The sequence below is a fragment of the Schistocerca piceifrons genome, unplaced genomic scaffold (assembly GCF_021461385.2).
Source record: "Schistocerca piceifrons isolate TAMUIC-IGC-003096 unplaced genomic scaffold, iqSchPice1.1 HiC_scaffold_1764, whole genome shotgun sequence".
In the NCBI taxonomy this organism is placed as follows: Eukaryota; Metazoa; Arthropoda; class Insecta; order Orthoptera; family Acrididae; genus Schistocerca; species Schistocerca piceifrons.
In genome coordinates this window covers 178,295-199,648 of record NW_025727639.1, presented here as the reverse complement: position 1 = coordinate 199,648, position 21,354 = coordinate 178,295, and the positions used below count along the sequence as shown (strand labels likewise).

The window sequence follows — 21,354 nt, the reverse complement described above, 5'->3', positions numbered from 1 at the left end:
GCTCCCCGTTTGTTCTATTAGAGAACTTACAGTTGATGTAATTGTCGCATCCACGTTGCCACAGTACACCGGCATGAGTTCTGCACCCGTTACACGTTCGCCAGGTGCAGCCGCACAAATATAGCGCAGAATGTACCACCAAAAGAGTTTCTCAAATCCGTATAATCACGGCACTCAATACATTTTGTTCGAAACTAAGTCGTCTGTTACAGACATCAGAGATTAGACAGAATGCAGAGGTCTATCTGTCGAATAATATCTCAAGTTTTGGTCACGTTGTAATCTCCATAAAGTAATATTTTGAGTATATGAATTTATTTCGAGCTCTCTGTATTTCATCAGCGACTGTTATTGTACAGAGGATGTACTGGTCAGCCTGCACTGTTTCCTCACACTGTCGTTAGCACTCTGCATCTCCAGACAAGAGTCGTTTTCATACCACAAGTGTCCCTTTTGACGTGTTTGCGGCTGTGGCGCGGAAGTAACCTCACGAGGGAACGTCGTATTTACAACCAACACTCTCTGTTTGTAGCTCACACTACCGAAGAAACAGTTTGGTTGCCGTAGGTGCGCTTGTGTTTGATACAAATTTTTGGTTTCACTTAGGAGAACACGGCCAGAATCGTGCTGTTGCACTTTACAAAGGATCTCAATGATACACAGGGTGCTCCAGAGAAGCGACAAAATCTGTGTCAGGAGTGGGATTCGAACCCACGCCCTCATTCGAGGACCAGAAGGCTCTAGCTGCTACTGCAGCCAAGGTTTTTCCTTGAGTCTGGCGCCTTAGACCGCTTTTTTTTTTTTTTTTTTTTACTCGAACCGACGCTCCCAGAGGGAATCTGATTTCTAGTCAGACGCCTTAACCACTTTTTTTTTATATATATATATTTTTCCCTGTTTCTTTTGACGCCTTAACCATGTTATTTTTGTTTTATTTTTTTTCATTTTTTTTTGTTTTTTTTTGTTTTTTTTTTCTTTTATGAAAAACGAAACCCTTAACCTTCTTTGAAAATAAATTGGAATGGTGAAAATGACAACGAAAAGACTTCGCCCTTGGGCATAGTAGATGTGCTGCTCGAAGAATAAACGTAACATAAACACAGCTTCTTATCTCACTCAATGAAAGTTCCTGTAGCCAGTGTCCAGCGATTCACTGAAGGCCGCAGTGTGAGGGGGAGTCCGGACGCGACACAGAAGCAGTGGGGCCTCTTCGCGGCACTACTGGTGTCCCGCGGCCCGGCCTCACCCCGTCACACTCAGTTAGCCTATCCGATACCCATGCGATGAAACGCTATTTTAAGCATATTGCCGAAGAGTTTCCCATGATTCGGGTACGTGCATGTTTTGGCGAATTCGATAGCCATAAACATCTTGAATTCCAAATAATTGTCACCGCCAAAATTATTAAAGACGTAGCTGGAATAGGTACCCAGCAACCACAAAACTGCATTGTTTTTCGTCTGCGGATAAAAATGCACATCGGGACGAGACAGTAGTGCTGACGAAACAATTTCGGTTGTTGTCCTGGTAATAAGAGCTATTTTTTCTCGAAGCCAAACCCAGTTCTGGAGACGTTCCCCGCAGGTGTAACGGTGGATAACTGTATCCGTCAGTTGGCAGCGACGACAGAGAGGGGTGTCACTGAGCCCGATTTTATGTAACCTCTCGTTCGTGCTAACCACATCATTGATGGCTTTGTACCAGGCAGTGCGAGCATCGGAACTGAGGACACGGGAACTGACATTGAGCCATACGATATCCCAGTTCGTGCCACCGAGCTTCGTTGCCAATGGATTCGTTCCTTCGTGTTGTCTCCAGTCCGCTATTATGGCTTGTGCAGTTAAACGTTGAGAGTTTATGACCTCTTTACTGATGTAGCTCCGTGAAAGGTAATAATCTCTGATATGTTTTAGCCGATAACTGATGGGCTGAATATTCAACGGTGGGTCAAGACTTTGCGGCCTGACGGCAGTGAATAATTGCGCTGTAATGCCGGAAGGATCATTGTTAATTATAGCGGCCGTCCTTGTAACATAGAGAGCCATCGCTTTCACCTTGATATCTACTAATCCCATCCCTCCATTCTGGGGGTTGAGTGTCGCAGTTTTGGCAGACACGCGAAAAATTTCCCCTCTCCAAATAAAATTGGTTACCTTCGACATAATTTGCTTAGCAATGACTGCAGGCAGTGGCAGGAGCTGCGCCGTGTAGAAGGCTTTGGATAAAATACAGGAGTTGACCAGATGAATCCAATCAAATTGATTGAGGCTTCTGTGGGAATTGTCAATGAGAGCACCGTTAAGTTTACGCACTATTTCCCTCCAGTTTGCCGCCGCCATCTTTAAAGAGGACGCCGTCAATATGATACCGAGAGCCTTGTGGACGCTGACTTCCTGAGCGTAGCCAACTCGCAAATGCTGGAGGCCACAGAGGTTAAGAAATTTACTTTTCTTGTCATTCAATTTAGCCCCCGACGCCAAACAGTATTGCTGGAGGTGAGCCGCTATAGTGGTGACATCATTCTCATTGCGGACAACCACACCCACATTGTCGGCATAGGCGCCTACGACAGTTTTTTCTCCTGAAAGTGTTAGCCCTGTGAGTTTCGCCTGCAGTTGGAGTAACAGAGGTTCGAGTGAAAAAACAAAAAGTAACATGGACAAAGGGCTGCCTTGTGGAATCCCTCTATTGATTTGAATCGGTTGGGTTAGTTGCGAGTTGACAGAAAGTCTTGCGTTGATCCCCAGTGCCATGTTTTTGATCATGTCAATCGCGTTCTGCAAGAAACCGAATCTTTTCATGGTTTCAAGGAGGTACTCGTGAGTGACGAGGTCAAAGGCTTTAAAAAAGTCCAGAAAGATCAGCCCACACTTCACGTTACTGGCGTCCGTTAAAGCAATGATATCCCGGTAAAAAGCTGCGTTTGCAATACAGTTCTCCCGAAGGCACATGTCTGCTGACGTCCAATGAATTTTGCAGTGAGGGGCATCATTCGCGTGTTGATTGCACGGGCGACTATTTTATAATCGGAGTTTAACAATGAAATGGGGCGGAAATTGGCGATATTTTTGGTACCTCTGCTTTTAGGGATAAGCACAATTGTGCATTCCTTAAAGGCAAGTGGTATAGGCTTCCCTTGAAAAACTTCGTTCGCTAATTGGGTGATTTTGTCCCCGATGATGTGCCAATACCTCCTGTAAAATTCAATGGGTAATCCGTCAGGACCAGGGGACTTCCTGATCGGCGAGGGGCAGACAATCTCCAAAACATCTTTATTACTAAATTCCAAAGGAATGGTGTCATTGTCTTCTCTAGTTATAGTAGAGGAAATGGCACTAAACAATTCGTCATAGCAGTCGTCATGAGTAGCCGCTGACGTGTAGGTGTCAACAAAATAGTCGTGTAGTGCCTTGATAATCTCTCGCTGGGTGTCGACAGTCGTGCCATCACCGAGTTTCAGGGCCTCAATAAAAGTCCTCCTTCTGTTCTTAGCATGTTTAACAAGGTGGTATAGAGCGGCTGTTTCATCGTCCCTGACCGACTTCACTTTAGATTTGATCTTAAGACCTTCCAGCTGCATCCTCTTAAGATTGATTAATTTCGCCTTTATTTTTCGAATGTCGTCTATTCTGGTGTTCGCGGCGTCGGCTCTATCACAGAGGTCGCGTAAGATAGTGCAGTAGAACTCCATCGTCTTCTTTATCGCGGCTGCTCTGTCAATACCGAAGAATATAACAGCTTTTCGCAGTTTGGGTTTTGCATGCTGAGTCCACCACGCTATGCTGCTACGAAAGTTTGTGGTAGTGCGCAAGCACTGCTCCCAAGCGCGTCGCACCGCCGCCTCTAGGTCAGCATCCGTTAATAAGGAGACGTTCAAGTTCCATTGATTTTTATACCAACGCGTTGGTTGTGGCAGCAAATTCAGGCACGCAACGACACCACTGTGATCAGAGAAGCTGGAGGGTATTGTTTCAGTTTGTAACAAGACATTCTCTAAAACGTCGGAAACATAAATCCTGTCAATTCTGCTGCAGGAATTCGCGACGATGTGTGTGAATCGTACCAAGGTCGGGTACCTAATTTCCCACGCGTCTGTCAGTTTGAGGTCGGTCACGAGACGCTTTAATTCAGGCGAATAATTAAAATTCGGGGACTGATCTTTCTGGGATAAAACACAATTAAAATCACCTCCAATGATAACACATTCGGGATTTTTCCGTAACAAATAGATGACTTTTTCCTTAAAAAAGTTTGCTCGTTCCGCTCTATAGGTACTGCCAGAAGGCGCGTACAAGTTAATGATGGTGACGCCAAAAACGGTGACACCCACACCTCTACCGGAATCTAACGTGTCAACCTGAGTGACGGGAATGCCTTCTCTAAGTAAGATGGCAGTCCCCACGTTCGAGTCGGGGGAAAAATTTGTAATAGCAACAAAACCAGGAACAGTTAAGTATGGCATGGCCACCTCCTGCAAAAGAGCGATATCTGTTCCCGACTCATAGAGATATTGTTTTAAGGCACTCAGTTTCACCTCCGACCGGATTTTATTAATATTTAATGTCGTGATCGTATAGGCTTGCGACATAATGACAGTACGTTGGAGAGGCGGAAGGAGCAAATATCTTTAAAGGGCAACATCTTCATGCCATTCCATATTTGTGGCCGGGAAATTCGTGTCTGTGACGTCACTGAGTTGTATTCGTGCGTCTTTGTTCTTACTCTTTTTACGCACAGCATTTACATTAGGTTGCACTCGGATCCTGGGGCGGACACTGTGGAGCACCTCCGCAGCCGGCGGCGTGGGAGGGTCGTGGGTGATGTCAAGCTGCTCTCCCGGCACATCCCTCGAAGGGATCGCACGCGGCGACACCGCCGGCGAGCGAGCAGCTGAACTATCACTCGCACTATCAGCCTGTTTGGCAACATTCTCTGCCCGCAACGGTTTGTTGTCACCGACAGACCCGGACAGCTGTGTTTGTATTATTTCCTGGAGTTGTTGACATTCCCCTTGTTGTGAGTCCTGAACCGAAGAGGCTGCCACGTGATGTGTACCGTCGGCGCTCAGAGGTGTTTGTATACCACCATCACAGGCCTCTGTGTGTGTACTTCCTGCAGGAATGTGAGCCACACGTACAGGTTGGTCGGCCGGAGTTGGCTGTCGCGGAAGTTCTAAGGCACTAGCCAGCGGCAACTGCTTAACTTCCACGGAAGTATCAGCACTTGAAATTGTGGGAGGAGAAGCGTCCACAATAGCCTCACCGATTGGAGCTTTCGCTTCCGAGCCGGATTCCCAATCGTCCTTTTTCGCGGTCTCCTGCGCACTAGAGGTGTCGGTATCAGAGCCACTGCTGTCACAAGTTCTGCGCCTCTTATTGGTCGCGGCATCGAGTTTTGCAGGGGGCAACGCACCTTTGTCTCTCCGAACCAGAACCGGAAACTCATCAGAACGAATTTCTTGTTGCTGTTCCGAAGGCATTTGAGAACTAGGGAGCCCAATCTCTGTCATCGGCTTGGCTGCCACTACATCCGCCAAAGTAAGCCTTTTACGCTGCTGGAGGGAATTCTTTAACACAAACATGCGCCTGGGGCAGTCTTGACGCAAGTGACCACTCTCATTACAGATATGACAGGTCGGTATTTGGCCAATGTAAGTAACGTGAGCCTCATAGTCACAAACAAGTATATGGGATGGAATATTCTGCTTGACATGCATTTCTACAGAACGAACGCCACTGTAACATTGCAACCTATGTTGACTTGACCACCGTTCATGTCGAATCTGTTTAACGTCACCGAATTTGGACAGTACCTCCTTTAGATAACAATTTTCTACTTCAGGGGGTAAGTTAAAAATACGCACGTTCGTGTAGTCTACATCGGCATTGGAAATGAGCACTGTACTTACAGAGTCGTCCCGGTATCGGAAAATAGCACTCCCTCCGTGCTTCGTCATGATCTTCTCCAGTAATACAGGATTCAGTAATTTAACAAAGAAACAATACTGCTCGGTATCATAATAGGCGGTGTGCACTTGGTCAGATGTAATCCCAATAACATCAACGATCCAGTCATGTATCTCCAGTGAACTCGGTTGCACAGATCGGGTGGACTTCTCGAAATCAAAACGGAGTGTACACTTTCGCGGAAATAACCTGGACATTGCAGCAGATAGCGAGCGGTTAACCCGCTACAATAAGACCGCAACAAAAATACAAATGGAAAACGATATAAACTGCAGAATAACACAACACTTGCAAACAGAAATATGAGTTGAAAAACACGCCTTGTGAACACGTGGTGGAGCGGAGCACTGACACGTCCGACCAGCACGGTGTCGCAAGCGCGACTGCCACAGTACACCGGCATGAGTTCTGCACCCGTTACACGTTCGCCAGGTGCAGCCGCACAAATATAGCGCAGAATGTACCACCAAAAGAGTTTTTCAAATCCGTATAATCACGGCACTCAATACATTTTGTTCGAAACTAAGTCGTCTGTTACAGACATCAGAGATTAGACAGAATGCAGAGGTCTATCTGTCGAATAATATCTCAAGTTTTGGTCACATTGTAATCTCCATAAAGTAATATTTTGAGTATATGAATTTATTTCGAGCTCTCTGTAATTCATCAGCGACTGTTATTGTACAGAGGATGTACTGGTCAGCCTGCACTGTTTCCTCACACTGTCGTTAGCACTCTGCATCTCCAGACAAGAGTCGTTTTCATACCACAAGTGTCCCTTTTGACGTGTTTGCGGCTGTGGCGCGGAAGTAACCTCACGAGGGAACGTCGTATTTACAACCAACACTCTCTGTTTGTAGCTCACACTACCGAAGAAACAGTTTGGTTGCCGTAGGTGCGCTTGTGTTTGATACAAATTTTTGGTTTCACTTAGGAGAACACGGCCAGAATCGTGCTGTTGCACTTTACAAAGGATCTCAATGATACACAGGGTGCTCCAGAGAAGCGACAAAATCTGTGTCAGGAGTGGGATTCGAACCCACGCCCTCATTCGAGGACCAGAAGGCTCTAGCTGCTACTGCAGCCAAGGTTTTTCCTTGAGTCTGGCGCCTTTTTTTTTTTTTTTTTTTTTTTTTTTTTTTTTTTTTTTTTTTTTTTTTTTGGGAGGGGGGGACCGGTGGGGGCTCGGGGGGCAAAGTGGGCAGGGGTCGAAACCTGAGGCCTGGCCACAGTGTCCCCCGCACCACCACCGAGCCTGTGGTGCTTAGGGAAGTGGGAGAAACAGGAATCAACAGTAGTGGAAGGCGTTGTTATTTATTTATTTGCATGTGTTTTTGTAATATTCACTAATAGCATGAAATTATGGGAACACATATGCGAAAGACAAAAGAATTATAAATTCTAGGTAAAGAAAAAGAAAGGAAAAAGGAAAAGCAAAAAGAAATAAAATCCGCGCAATCTGCGACGCGCTCTCCCATCCGCGGAGGTCAGAAGTAGAATAGATCGTAGGCGGTTGAAACTCAGACACCGCCGGGGGAGGAGGGGTGGGTGCCCTCTGTGCCAGGCACCCCCCAACTCAGTGGAGGTCTAACAAGGACCGCTCGAAGATAGTTAGCAAATAATGTTCGGTAACGTGGCGTGTTTTCGAGAGCTGCATGGGCTGTTCGTAAATAGGTCCAGAAGTCGAGGCGGGATTTAGGTCCCTCATTAAAGAGATAAGCGACCGCCCACCCTTTGACCCACGTAATAGCATGACATTTGGCGGCGGGAAAATGTCGGTCCTCCGGGTATAGAAACATTCGAGGCTCGACTGTGTCTGGTGGCACCCGGAGATAGCAGGCAATGATTTGCTGCACGAAGCGCCATACATCTTGCGATGAGGCGCACGTCAGACGGTGTTCATCAGTGTCCAGTTGCTGGCAAAGGAGACAAAGAGGGGATTCTGACAAGCCAATGTTGTGCAGGCGCTGCTTCGTGGCAAATTTCCTGTTGACTATGTGATACCACAGCGCCCGGACGTTCGTAGGGAGGAAGGGCTGGTGGACGGTAGTCCACACTATGGGCCACTGGATGGAGGGGTGTTTGGTCTCCATCACATTCCGGGGAACACAGCGCAGCAACAGGCTGTAAAAATCCTTAGTCCTAGGTGGGCGTGTATCTGGGAGACTGGTATGTATATAACTGTAGTCGACGAAAAAGGTCGAAAGATGGGACAAATGAGGCACGATATGGCCGACAGACACTGGTGGTGAGGTGGAAGCTGGTAGGAGGACCTCAAGCAAGCTGCGTGTTAGAGATGTACCCCGGCCCATCCACTGTTTTCTCATGGTACTCATGTACAAGGCTGCAGATCGCATACGGACATTGACGAGCCCAACGCCACCATACCGTGTGGGCAGGGTAAGTGTCTCATAACGGACTTTAAACATTGAACCAGCCGTGAGGTAATAGCCAAAAGCCGCCTGAAGGTTGCGCCCAATTGCAGTTGGCAGAGGGAGAACTTGCGCGATGTGAACCAATTTTGATGCCACATAAAGATTAATAAACGCAACCCTTTGAAGTGTGTCCTGGCGGCGCAAGAGGTTCTGGCGGACGTCGTTGCGGATGACGTGTAACAGGCGACGGAAATTCGTTGCCGCCGTGCGTGTGACCGTGGGGGTAAAGGTAATGCCCAGGTACCGGAAAGTCCGCACAAGCGGCAGTGGTGCCACTTCACCCTCCTGGAGGCCTCGTCCAATGTGCATTGCAGAAGATTTGGCGACATTCATGGCACTGCCAGCGGCAGCCCCATAACGGGTAATCAAGTTGAGGACATCCCGAATCTCAGAGCCGGAGCGAATGAGGAGGAGGAGGTCATCAGCATATGCCCGACAGCGAAAAGTGTGTTGGCGTAGGGTGAGGCCAGAAAGCTTGGTCGTCAAGCCCCCAATAAGGGGCTCAAGGGCAATAGCATACAGGAGGGTAGAGAGGGGGCACCCCTGCCGTATCGAACGGCAGATAGGTACCGGCCCTGCTATACGTCCATTGACTTGGACACGTGAACTGGCACTGTCGTAAAGACGTCGGATGACGTCGAGAAACGGAGGGGGGATGCCCATTCGGGCTGCCACCGAAAACAGGAAACGATGACGCACTTTATCGAAGGCGCTGTCGAAGTCTATAGCGACGACCGCTGCCCGGAGCCTGCATGCCGCCGCTATCGCAATTAAGTCGCGGCATTCCCCTGTGGCAGTCTCTATGTTAATCTGTCCGCCAGGCGTCGTTTGTTCTGGCGAGAGGATATGAGGGAGTGTAGTTCGGAGCCGCATTGCCAGTAAGCGCGCGAAAATCTTGTAATCGGCATTGAGGAGGGTGAGCGGTCTGTAACTCGTGACCATCGAACCACGGGCTGGTTTGTGGACTGGTATAATGATGCCCTCAGCAAAGGCGGGTGGGATTGCTTGGTCAGATGTTATCAGTTCTTGATACATAGTCGTCCACCGTGGGGCCATGAGGTCCCGAAAGGTACGGTAAAACTCAATCGGTAAGCCGTCAATGCCGGGCGATCTGTTGACTGCACCTTTGGCGATTGCGTTGTTGACTTCGTCTAGCGTGACCGCCACTGTCAAAGCATCCGCCTCCGTGTGGGGGAGGGTGCGCGTGACGTAATTCAAAATGGAGTCGTCTGCTGCAGTTTCAGAGTCGTCATCACTATAAGTACGACGGTAGTGCTCGACGAATGCGCGGACGATGTCATTCTGAGTGGTCACCTGCGTTCCATGAGGCGTTGTCAAAGTGCTGATGATCTGCCGACGACGCCTTCGGTTGTCGGACACTATATCATGCATGGATGGAATTTCTAAATCCGCGTGATCGTGGCGCCGCGTCCGTATCACGACCCCTTGCAATTTCCGGCGTGCCAGCGCAATTATCTTCGCCTTAGCTCTTTGCCGTTCCAACTGGTTGTCCGGGGTTGGCGGTTGAGCATCCAGATCTCGGAGAATCGCGTAATAGAAGTCAACAGTGGTGCGATGCCAGTCGGCCATGTCCTTCCCGTATCTCATCAGTGTCCTCCGGATCGCCGGCTTGGCGCAGTCCAACCACCATGTCAATGTCGAACGGTAGCGGGGAAGGCATCGTTCGCAGGCTGTCCACGTGTCAGTGACTTGTTGGCGACACGCCTGGTCATGCAAGTGTGAGGTATTGAGTTTCCATGGCGCACGGCTGCGCCATACTGATTGCGGCGGAAGGAGGACCGTACAGATGTAAGCGCAATGGTCGGAAAAGGCCAGCGGCCAGCGTTCGGCGCCCCGTATCGCAGATCTAAGAGTTGGTGAGACATATATCCTGTCTAGTCGGCTTGCGGAATGACTTGTAAGAAAGGTATGGCCAGAAAGGTCGCCGTGTTGTACTTCCCAGGTATCGTGAAGCAGGAGGTCTCGCACCACTATACGTAGCTCCTGGCATGTAGTATAGTGGGGGATCTGATCTTGAGGATGCAGAACGCTGTTAAAGTCACCTCCTAGTAGGCAATGGTCATAACGCCCTAAAAACAGGGGAGCGATTTCCTCGGAATAAAACTGGGCTCTTTCATGCCGTCGTTCGGTGCCTGAGGGAGCGTAGACATTAATGATGCGTGTCCCCATGGCAGTGAGTGCCATGCCCCGAGCTGATGGAAGGAAGGCGACATCGGTCACAGAAATCCCGTGGCGGACGTAGATGGCCACCCCGCGGCCCATAGGATCACTCGCGGAGGCGTGGGCGGTATAGCCATTAATATCCGGGAGACTAGCCAAGTGAACTTCCTGCAGAAGGGCGAAATCAATATCCGAAGCCCAGAACATCTCCTGCATAAGGCGGATTTTCACCCTGGAACGGATGTTGTTGGTGTTGATGGTTGCTATCCGGTAGGCCTGGTGTCGGATTGCTGGTGGCTGGTCCACTCCGCCGTCCGCGCAAGGGTGTGGGCGTCGCAGCGGAACGTTATCCCGCTGGGCCGCAGGGGAGTCTGGGGAGAGTATGATTAGTGGTGCGGCCGTGACGGCGCAGGGTCCCGTAACGGCTCCTGCTCCGTGACCTCCTCCTCGTGCCACGCCGTGGAAGCGGAAACTGGTGTATCGTCCATTTTGTCTTCAGAAGATGTTGTAATTGTGCGTTGTGTCGTGTCGCCTGTGAGACGTTCATGATTTAGTTCAGCGTCAGCACGGGGCGCAGGCACACCGATAGATGTCTCCGCGCTCATGACGTCTTCGTCAGCAGTAGCGGGTTCTGAGGCTTCGTGCTGGTCGACGGGTACGTCCTCCTCGACTTGTAACGTCTCCTCTTGGCCGGAAACGGTGCGACGTCTTCGCTTGCGACGTTTCGGGGAACGTTGTTTCCTTGTGCGACCCTCCGTGTCCGACGACGGAAGGGAGTCACGTCGTTCTGGCAGAAAGGCCGCTGTAGGAACGATGAGCGAGTCGATCTCCATCGTGTTTCCGAGATCAGGGTCAGCGTCTGGTTGCGTCGGCATCTTCGGAGCGGCGTCAATGGCCGGCCGAGGCGGCAGGTCGTCCGAGGCGCTCTCCGTCAGTGTCTGGTCGGGCTCGTTGGTGGCGTCGTTTGCGGTGACCGGGCGACGTTGCAAAGCGGTAGGAGAAGCCAGAGCAGCGGCATAGGTCACCGGTAGCACTGTAGGTTGCGACGTGGGTGGTTTTTCGGCAGCTGGAAGTTGCGTAATACGCCGTTGTAGGCATTCGGATCTAAGGTGGCCTTCTTTGCCGCACCCGGAACAGGTCCGAGGCTGGCCATCGTATATAATTATGGCACGGCATCCGCCGATCTGTAAGTAGGACGGGACGTGGCTTCGGAGATCTATGGTGACCTGTCGGACCCCGTTTAGGACAGGATACGTCCGAAACTGTGTCCACTTCTCCGCAGTGTGGCCGTGGACTGTGCCGTATGGGCGTAGTGCCGCGACGACTTCCTCAGCTGGAAGTTCGAATGGCAATTCGAAAATGCGTATCGTTCGCATACCTAAGCCTGCGTGGTCGACGGTTACCTCTCCCACATTGCCATCAGCGTGACAGAAGCGGAGCCCCTGTTTGGTCTCACATAGTATGCGTTCGCACGCCGCGTCGTTAATGATTTTCACATAGACCGTGCTGCTCACGATGGACAAATGTATGCCTATAATATCGGTCGCCGGGATCTTCACTTCCTCTCGCAGAAAACGCTCCACCTCAAGTGCTTTGGGTCGGGCATAATCGTTGCGGAAAGTAAATCGGAGTGTTGATTTACGGTAACGGTTCGCCATGGATCGTACAAGGTAAGCCGGCACTTAAGCAACGGCCGTCGGAAAGTAAACAAGGCGAGCTCGCGCGCCGCACGAAGTCAACACGTACGCGTCCGCTCTGTTGCCCTGCCGAAGGCAGACTGGCGCCTTAGACCGCTCGGCCATCCTGACACTTGATTTGATGATCCTCGTTTGTTCTATTAGAGAACTTACAGTTGATGTAATTGTCGCATCCACGTTGCCACAGTACACCGGCATGAGTTCTGCACCCGTTACACGTTCGCCAGGTGCAGCCGCACAAATATAGCGCAGAATGTACCACCAAAAGAGTTTCTCAAATCCGTATAATCACGGCACTCAATACATTTTGTTCGAAACTAAGTCGTCTGTTACAGACATCAGAGATTAGACAGAATGCAGAGGTCTATCTGTCGAATAATATCTCAAGTTTTGGTCACGTTGTAATCTCCATAAAGTAATATTTTGAGTATATGAATTTATTTCGAGCTCTCTGTAATTCATCAGCGACTGTTATTGTACAGAGGATGTACTGGTCAGCCTGCACTGTTTCCTCACACTGTCGTTAGCACTCTGCATCTCCAGACAAGAGTCGTTTTCATACCACAAGTGTCCCTTTTGACGTGTTTGCGGCTGTGGCGCGGAAGTAACCTCACGAGGGAACGTCGTATTTACAACCAACACTCTCTGTTTGTAGCTCACACTACCGAAGAAACAGTTTGGTTGCCGTAGGTGCGCTTGTGTTTGATACAAATTTTTGGTTTCACTTAGGAGAACACGACCAGAATCGTGCTGTTGCACTTTACAAAGGATCTCAATGATACACAGGGTGCTCCAGAGAAGCGACAAAATCTGTGTCAGGAGTGGGATTCGAACCCACGCCCTCATTCGAGGACCAGAAGGCTCTAGCTGCTACTGCAGCCAAGGTTTTTCCTTGAGTCTGGCGCCTTAGACCGCTTTTTTTTTTTTATTTTTTTTTTTTTTTCCAACAACATCATCAACAGAAATCTGTACTTTTTCCATAAACCACTGCTTAATCTCAAACGCTTTCGGTCTCACAAAGTTTCTGTCAAATGCAAATTTGATCGTATCTTTCCTCAAAACATTAACCGTATTCATTCTGTCTTCAAAGAAATGCTACACAAGTCGCAAGAACGAAAGAAACGATACAAAACAGACCTTGTACCAGCGCCAAAGCCGTTGTTTACACCAATGCGCCAGCGCTGCCGCCACACGTCCGTCCCGCACCGTGGCTGCGACTCGAATGAACCACTCGGCCACGACTGCCAGTAGCGCAAGACCCTCCCGACACGTGCAACTGGTACCGTTTAAAGCACTGCAGTGCCAGGAAACGGCGTAGCTGCATTCTTTTCCGTAGTGCTTACACCGCTACTAGACGTGCGGCTACCAAAGTATTAAAATTTCCGCCCGAACAGGGACTTGAACCCTGGACCCTTAGGTTAAAAGCCTAATGCTCTACGGACTGAGCTATCCGGGCTCACATTATGTGTTCACCCCTCCCACTACGCATACTGACACATTGCCTCATGTCCCTTACTTTTGGGTAATCGTTGCGTGGAGCTGTTACTATTTAAACATCGTCTGACTGCTGTCTATAAACTCATCACGCTAGGCTCGTAACAGACTATCGAAGAAAGCTGACACACGATGTAAAGTCAAATTGCAGCAGTTTGTACGTCTCATATGTTACAGCAGAGGAGCTACGTGTTTTGTCGACACTCACTGGACAATTGTAAAATTTACAAGCGTCTCGAATGCAGTGTTTCCCACGTATTCGCTCATTTCACGGTTCCGTTGGAGATGTTCTTCACCTCTTGACACAAAAAAGAAACGCAGTCGGTAGGACTCGAACCTACGCTCCCAGAGGGAATCTGATTTCTAGTCACACGCCTTAACCACTTTTTTTTTTTTTTTTTTCATGCCTTATCCATTTTTTTTTATCCATTTTTTTTGTCTTTGTGTTAAACCATTTTAATGACCCAGTGCAGCTCGGTGGAGGCGCGTTGGGCAGGGGTCGAATCCCGAGGCCTGGCCATGACGTCTCCTCCTCCCTGCACTGAAGCACAGTGGCACCAGTACGTAGTAATTGTCTTTGGTTCGGAGTCGCATGATACTGATATGTGGACACGGGGCTTATTTATGCGTTGTCTAACTAAACAGGTGAAAGCTTGGCAGGAAGGCAAAGTAACTAAGAGCTAGCGTGAATGTCTCCCCTATCATGAAGTGAGATCAGTATCCCCCTATACCGGCGCCATTAATGCAACTGGCGCAGGAGCGAGCAATAGAAGTGGAAACTTAACCAATCCCCTGCTTTTCGAAAACAATACTGAGCATATTCGCAAAGTCCCTCTTAAGATGTGGGAAAGATTGTTGCGTCCAGTACTCATGAAGCATGTAACCAGTAAACGAAATAAAATCGGAAATACCATCACCATCAACCACTGCAAAAATGTAACGGCCAAGAAGCCACATAATGGTGTTGTTCTTTGTCCGGGGATAAAAAACCGTGTCCGGCCAGCAGAGAATATCAGTTTTAAAAGCTGATTCCGAGCTTCTGGTGAGTAACGCCAATTGTCGGCGCAGCCAGTACCACATGCGAAGACGGTCAGCGCAGGTAAATCGGTGTGGGAGTGTATCAATACAACCACACGTTTGACAAAGCGGAGTGACACTTAAACCTATACGATGAAGTCGTTCGTTCGTAGGAATCAGCTGATTAACTACCTTATACCATAGGGAGGCAACAGCTGCGGAATGAACGGGTAAGCTGATATTCGTCCATATGTGACGCCAATGAAAACGGGGATATTGTAAAACAATCGGGATGGAAGAAGAAGACCTGTGCCATTTGTCAAGCAGTGTTCGCGTAGTAAAAACAGGACTACGTTGTAAGTGGAGATCCAGATAACTAATCTCAATGTAGAAGTCCCGAACATGCCGTAGCTTCGCATTTAGAGGCCCTACGTTAATAGGCGGTGACAAGCTCGCAGGACGAACGACATGGAATAATCGCGAAGTAACAGTCGGGGACTCAGAAAATAAAAGATGGAGGGTGCGCTTAACATAAAGGGCAGCAGCCTTGACACGGACATCGGTGAACGACAAGCCGCCCTCAAGTCGCGGCTTCGTAAGAACATCACAACGTAATTTAAAAATGTGCCCCCGCCAAATATATCTGTTAATAAGCTGGACCATTTTTGCACCCTACATTCTGGGAAGCGGAAACAACTGAGCAACGTAATATACTTTACATAAAACATAAGTGTCTAATACATGCTTTTTTTGCAGTATCGGTATCGAACGCCATGAGTGTTCGAATAAAACACCTTGAAGCTTGGAAATGGCCACTTGCCAATTTTTCGCAGCCATACGAAGAGGACACCGTTCAAGATAGATACCTAAATGTGTATGATGTTCAACAGCCGTAACCCACGGAACAACCACACGTTCAAAGCCCCGCAAATTCAGGAGTTTGCTTTTACGGGGGTTGATACGAGAACCTGAGGCCGCAGAAAATTTATCCAGTTCCATTTTCAACGGCGGCACTTCTGCGGAGGAACGAAGTAAAACAACCAAATCATCAGCATAAGCTGTTGCTGTCTGGGTAACCCCAGAGATCGTAAGACCACGAAGTGTCGAGTTGAGACGTGTGAGGAGTGGTTGAAGGGAGAGAGCATAAAGGGTCATGGATAAAGGGCTACCTTGCGGGACGCCACGTTTAATATCAATGACCTTCGTCAGCTGTCCATTAATGTCAATCTTAGCAGAAATGCCAGTCGTCATATTCTTAAGAACCAGCAGCGCCTTTTCATTAAAACCGAGTCGGCGCAGCAGAAGCTCTAAAAACGAATGGGACACACGATCAAAAGCCTTACTAAAATCAACAAATAAAAGCGCACAGGAAATATTGGTGACAGCAACAATCGACACAATATCACGATACCCCGCCAGAGGCGTCAAGATGGAGCGCCCCGGAAAGCAGCTTTGACAAGGAGTTATCACAGGTGTAAGCAAGAGGGATAGACGTGCATTAACAGCCCTAGCAGCCGTCTTATAATCAAAATTTAAAAGGGTTAAAGGACGAAAGTCACTAGCTGTCTTCAAACCAGCAGATTTCGGTATCAGGACAACCGTACCTCTCTTGAAATCGGCTGGAATTGTGCCACCATTCAAAATTTCATTTACTATATCCGTAAAAACCGGCCCTATAATAGTCCAAAAGCGAACAAAAAACTCCTTAGGAAGGCCATCCGGACCAGGAGATTTGTGAGATGGTGAACAAGCAATGAAAGCTGAAATTTCGTCTGCAGTAAAAGGAGCTAAAAATTCCATATTATGGTCCTCTGTTAAAACTGATGGGATAGCAGTTGAAATCTCGTCACCATCAAGCGGATCAGAATCAGCCACAGCATATAAGGTCTCATAGTAGCAGGTAAGTTCATGGGTTATTTGATTCTGTAAGGTAAGCCGGCGACCATCAGCTGCCATAAGGCCGTCAATCAATACACGTCGACGGTTCTTGTGGTGACGAAACAGATGGTACATGGAAGTCATTTCATGTGCTAAGGTGGACGGCGGCTTAGATTTAATCTTCAATCCTTCCATCTGAAGCCGTTTAATACTAAGGAGCTTGGCTTTAATTTTCCGAACCTCAGAAATGTGGGCACATGTCATTCGAGGAGTATCATAAAGTTCGCGAAGCACCGAATAATAATACTCAAAAGTCAGTTTCAGATCTCGCGCTCTATTATAACTGTAGGACATTAAAGTGCGACGTAGTTTTGGCTTCGCACAGTGGATCCACCAGTGAAGCTTAGACGGATAGTATCGCAGAGAACGTAAACACATGTCCCACGCCGTCTGTATTAGAGGTTCGATGTCAGGGTCATCGAGCAAGGAGACATTTAATTTCCACAGTGGCCGATAAAGTTTAAGAGGCTGACGTTCCAAATTAATTATAACCGCAAGGGCACAATGATCCGTAAAACTGGCTGGAATTACATCTACATTTAAAACAGAAACACTAAGGGGATCAGAAATATACAATCGGTCCAGGCGACTACTTGACGTGGCAGTAAAAAATGTAAATTTAACTAAAGTGGGGTGTTTAACCTCCCACGCATCGCGTAGTCGTAGTTGACGTACAAGAGAATGTAGCTCGAAACAATAATTAAAATGAGGGGATTGGTCCTTAGCTTGTAATACACAATTAAAATCACCCCCCAATATCAAAGTCGCAGGATTTTTGCGTAAAAGATAAATCAGATCCTCTTTATAAAAACGAGACCTTTCCTGCCGTTTGCTGGAACCAGAGGGGGCGTAAATATTAACCAAGGTTGTGTCAAATAACCGACAACCAATACCCCTTCCCGAGTCTAAGAGCTCAATTTCGGTAACGGGGATACCGTCACGAATTAGTAAGGCAGTACCTGTGGAAAACTCAGGCGCAAAATTTATAATAGTGCGAAAGCCAGGAACAAACAGGTGTGCAACGGAGACTTCCTGCAGGAAAACAACATCAGCTGCAGAGTCATAAATGAACTGCTGCAGAGACGCTAACTTCAGAGCAGATTGAATGCTATTTATATTTAAGGTAATAAACGTGTACGCCTGCAACATCAACAAAACAAAAGGGAAAATGAACCCTAATTACACCACATTAGAAGCAACTACATCCAGATCATCAACATCAGACATGGCAGAGGGTGATTGCCCGGAATCAACGGAATCAGAGTCATCCTTTGCATGCTTGTGTTTTTTCCGCACCGCGTGAAGATTGGGGGGCACTTTCACCCGACGGCGTATCTGATGCACACCAGAGTCAAGAGCAGGTGGAGTGGGGGGTTCGAGATCAGGCACGTCAACCAAGGCATCCGAAGGATTAGCAGGGCGAGAGGAATCTGAAGAAGGAACAAGCAAGGGGAAAACTGCATCAGGAACATCGGCACCGGCATCAGAAGGTGTAGGTATTGGAAGTGTAGGAGGTGGAGAGATAGGTTTGGAATCCGCTGAAGCGGAGCGCGCAGTTCTAGAAGCGATTTTCCGACAAACAGCTGTCTGCACCGAAGTGTCGTCAACATGTTGTGATGCCTGTGTCGGGAGGGATGTCAACACCACCTCGACCGAATGTTGGGGCTCTTGCGCCGACAGCGTGGCACCAGGTTTGACGTCATCAGGCAAAGCAGGAGACACAGTGGGAACAGAATCCAAAACAAGCAAGGGAGATTCCGGAATTCTCTCGTCAGATTCGCTAACCGGCTGCGAAACAGCAGCTTCGTCATCAGTGCTACCGGTATCACTAGCACGACGGCGTTTGTTATTGGAAACAGACGGGATCGGTGTAGAAGCAGCCGATACATCTGGGCGAGTGGGTAACGGGGGAAAACCTGCATCAGAGGAAGGTGTCACCCGTTGTGAACAATCTACTGCAGGAGGCTGACACGAGACAGTGGAGGAAGCTGCTGGCACAAGATCGGCAACCGTTAATTTGCGGCGTTGTGCTAGCCCATTTTTAAGCACAAACACCCGCTTAGGGCAATTAGCACGAACATGACCATTTTCATTACATAGAAAACACGTACCAACTTGCCCCTCATAAGTAAGATGAACACGATAACCACATACAACCAGATGGGACGGTATATTCGACTTAATATGCATTTCAACCGATCTGATACCATTATAACATTGTAGCTTATGTTGTGCAGACCAACGTTCATGTCGAATTGATCGAACGGTACCATAACCAAGCAAAGCTTCCTCGAGATAACTGTTTTCAACTTCAGGGGGTAAATTATAAACCCGAACTGTGGTATACGTAATTTCCGCATTTGAAACAGTAACACTGCTAACAGAACCATCTCTATGACGGAACGACACTTGCTCACCATGTTTAAGTAAAATCTTATCTAGCAAAACCGGGTTCAACAATTTCACAAAAAAGCAGTAAAGTTCTGTGTCAAAATACGCCGTATGTACCTGGTCCGATGTAATGCCAATCGTATCCACAATCCATTCGTGAATTTCCAACGAAGTTGGTTGAACATTCCTGGTGGCCTTGTTAAACTGAAAACTGAGAGTACACTTCCGCGGAAACAACCGGGAAGCCATAACACTTAATTAATGCGGCAAAAGCCGCTAGGCAACACAAGACACAACACAAACACTAAGTCGACGAAACAACGAAGAAAAGAAGACAAAGAAACGTCACACACAGAAGGTAAATAGTCACAACCCGAGGGAAACGGCGGATCGAATACACAGCACGTCCGATCGCTGTCGCGTCTCAAGCGGAACTCAAAATCGGCCATCCTGACACTTGATTTGGTGATCCTCGTTTGTTCTATTAGAGAACTTACAGTTGATGTAATTGTCGCATCCAGGTTGCCACAGTACACCGGCATGAGTTCTGCACCCGTTACACGTTCGCCAGGTGCAGCCGCACAAATATAGCGCAGAATGTACCACCAAAAGAGTTTCTCAAATCCGTATAATCACGGCACTCAATACATTTTGTTCGAAACTAAGTCGTCTGTTACAGACATCAGAGATTAGACAGAATGCAGAGGTCTATCTGTCGAATAATATCTCAAGTTTTGGTCACGTTGTAATCTCCATAAAGTAATATTTTGAGTATATGAATTTATTTCGAGCTCTCTGTAATTCATCAGCGACTGTTATTGTACAGAGGATGTACTGGTCAGCCTGCACTGTTTCCTCACACTGTCGTTAGCACTCTGCATCTCCAGACAAGAGTCGTTTTCATACCACAAGTGTCCCTTTTGACGTGTTTGCGGCTGTGGCGCGGAAGTAACCTCACGAGGGAACGTCGTATTTACAACCAACACTCCCTGTTTGTAGCTCACACTACCGAAGAAACAGTTTGGTTGCCGTAGGTGCGCTTGTGTTTGATACAAATTTTTGGTTTCACTTAGGAGAACACGGCCAGAATCGTGCTGTTGCACTTTACAAAGGATCTCAATGATACACAGGGTGCTCCAGAGAAGCGACAAAATCTGTGTCAGGAGTGGGATTCGAACCCACGCCCTCATTCGAGGACCAGAAGGCTCTAGCTGCTACTGCAGCCAAGGTTTTTCCTTGAGTCTGGCGCCTTAGACCGCTCGGCCATCCTGACACTTGATTTGATGATCCTCGTTTGTTCTATTAGAGAACTTACAGTTGATGTAATTGTCGCATCCACGTTGCCACAGTACACCGGCATGAGTTCTGCACCCGTTACACGTTCGCCAGGTGCAGCCGCACAAATATAGCGCAGAATGTACCACCAAAAGAGTTTCTCAAATCCGTATAATCACGGCACTCAATACATTTTGTTCGAAACTAAGTCGTCTGTTACAGACATCAGAGATTAGACAGAATGCAGAGGTCTATCTGTCGAATAATATCTCAAGTTTTGGTCACGTTGTAATCTCCATAAAGTAATATTTTGAGTATATGAATTTATTTCGAGCTCTCTGTAATTCATCAGCGACTGTTATTGTACAGAGGATGTACTGGTCAGCCTGCACTGTTTCCTCACACTGTCGTTAGCACTCTGCATCTCCAGACAAGAGTCGTTTTCATACCACAAGTGTCCCTTTTGACGTGTTTGCGGCTGTGGCGCGGAAGTAACCTCACGAGGGAACGTCGTATTTACAACCAACACTCTCTGTTTGTAGCTCACACTACCGAAGAAACAGTTTGGTTGCCGTAGGTGCGCTTGTGTTTGATACAAATTTTTGGTTTCACTTAGGAGAACACGGCCAGAATCGTGCTGTTGCACTTTACAAAGGATCTCAATGATACACAGGGTGCTCCAGAGAAGCGACAAAATCTGTGTCAGGAGTGGGATTCGAACCCACGCCCTCATTCGAGGACCAGAAGGCTCTAGCTGCTACTGCAGCCAAGGTTTTTCCTTGAGTCTGGCGCCTTAGACCGCTTTTTTTTTTTTTTTTTTTTTTTTTTTTTTTTTTTTTTTTTTTTTTTTTTTTTTTAATAGGGCCTCCCTTCTCCCCTTACAGCCCTCCTTGCGCTCTCCATGAATGCCGACCTTGGCGAGCTTCATCAGCTATAGTCAAAAGAAATCAAAGTCTCCAG

General features: G+C 48.0%; 2 non-coding genes across 2 annotated transcripts; both read right to left on the bottom strand.

Annotated features, from left to right (window-relative positions):
• Positions 1–13,662: 13,662 nt before the first annotated feature.
• Positions 13,663–13,735, bottom strand: Trnak-uuu. The gene has a single exon. It is a non-coding gene; the product is annotated as a tRNA-Lys (tRNA).
• A 6,541-nt stretch (positions 13,736–20,276) lies between these two features.
• On the bottom strand, positions 20,277–20,392 carry Trnal-caa. The gene is made up of 2 exons: positions 20,355–20,392; positions 20,277–20,322 (listed from the first exon to the last, which is right to left on the bottom strand). It is a non-coding gene; the product is annotated as a tRNA-Leu (tRNA).
• Positions 20,393–21,354: the final 962 nt, after the last annotated feature.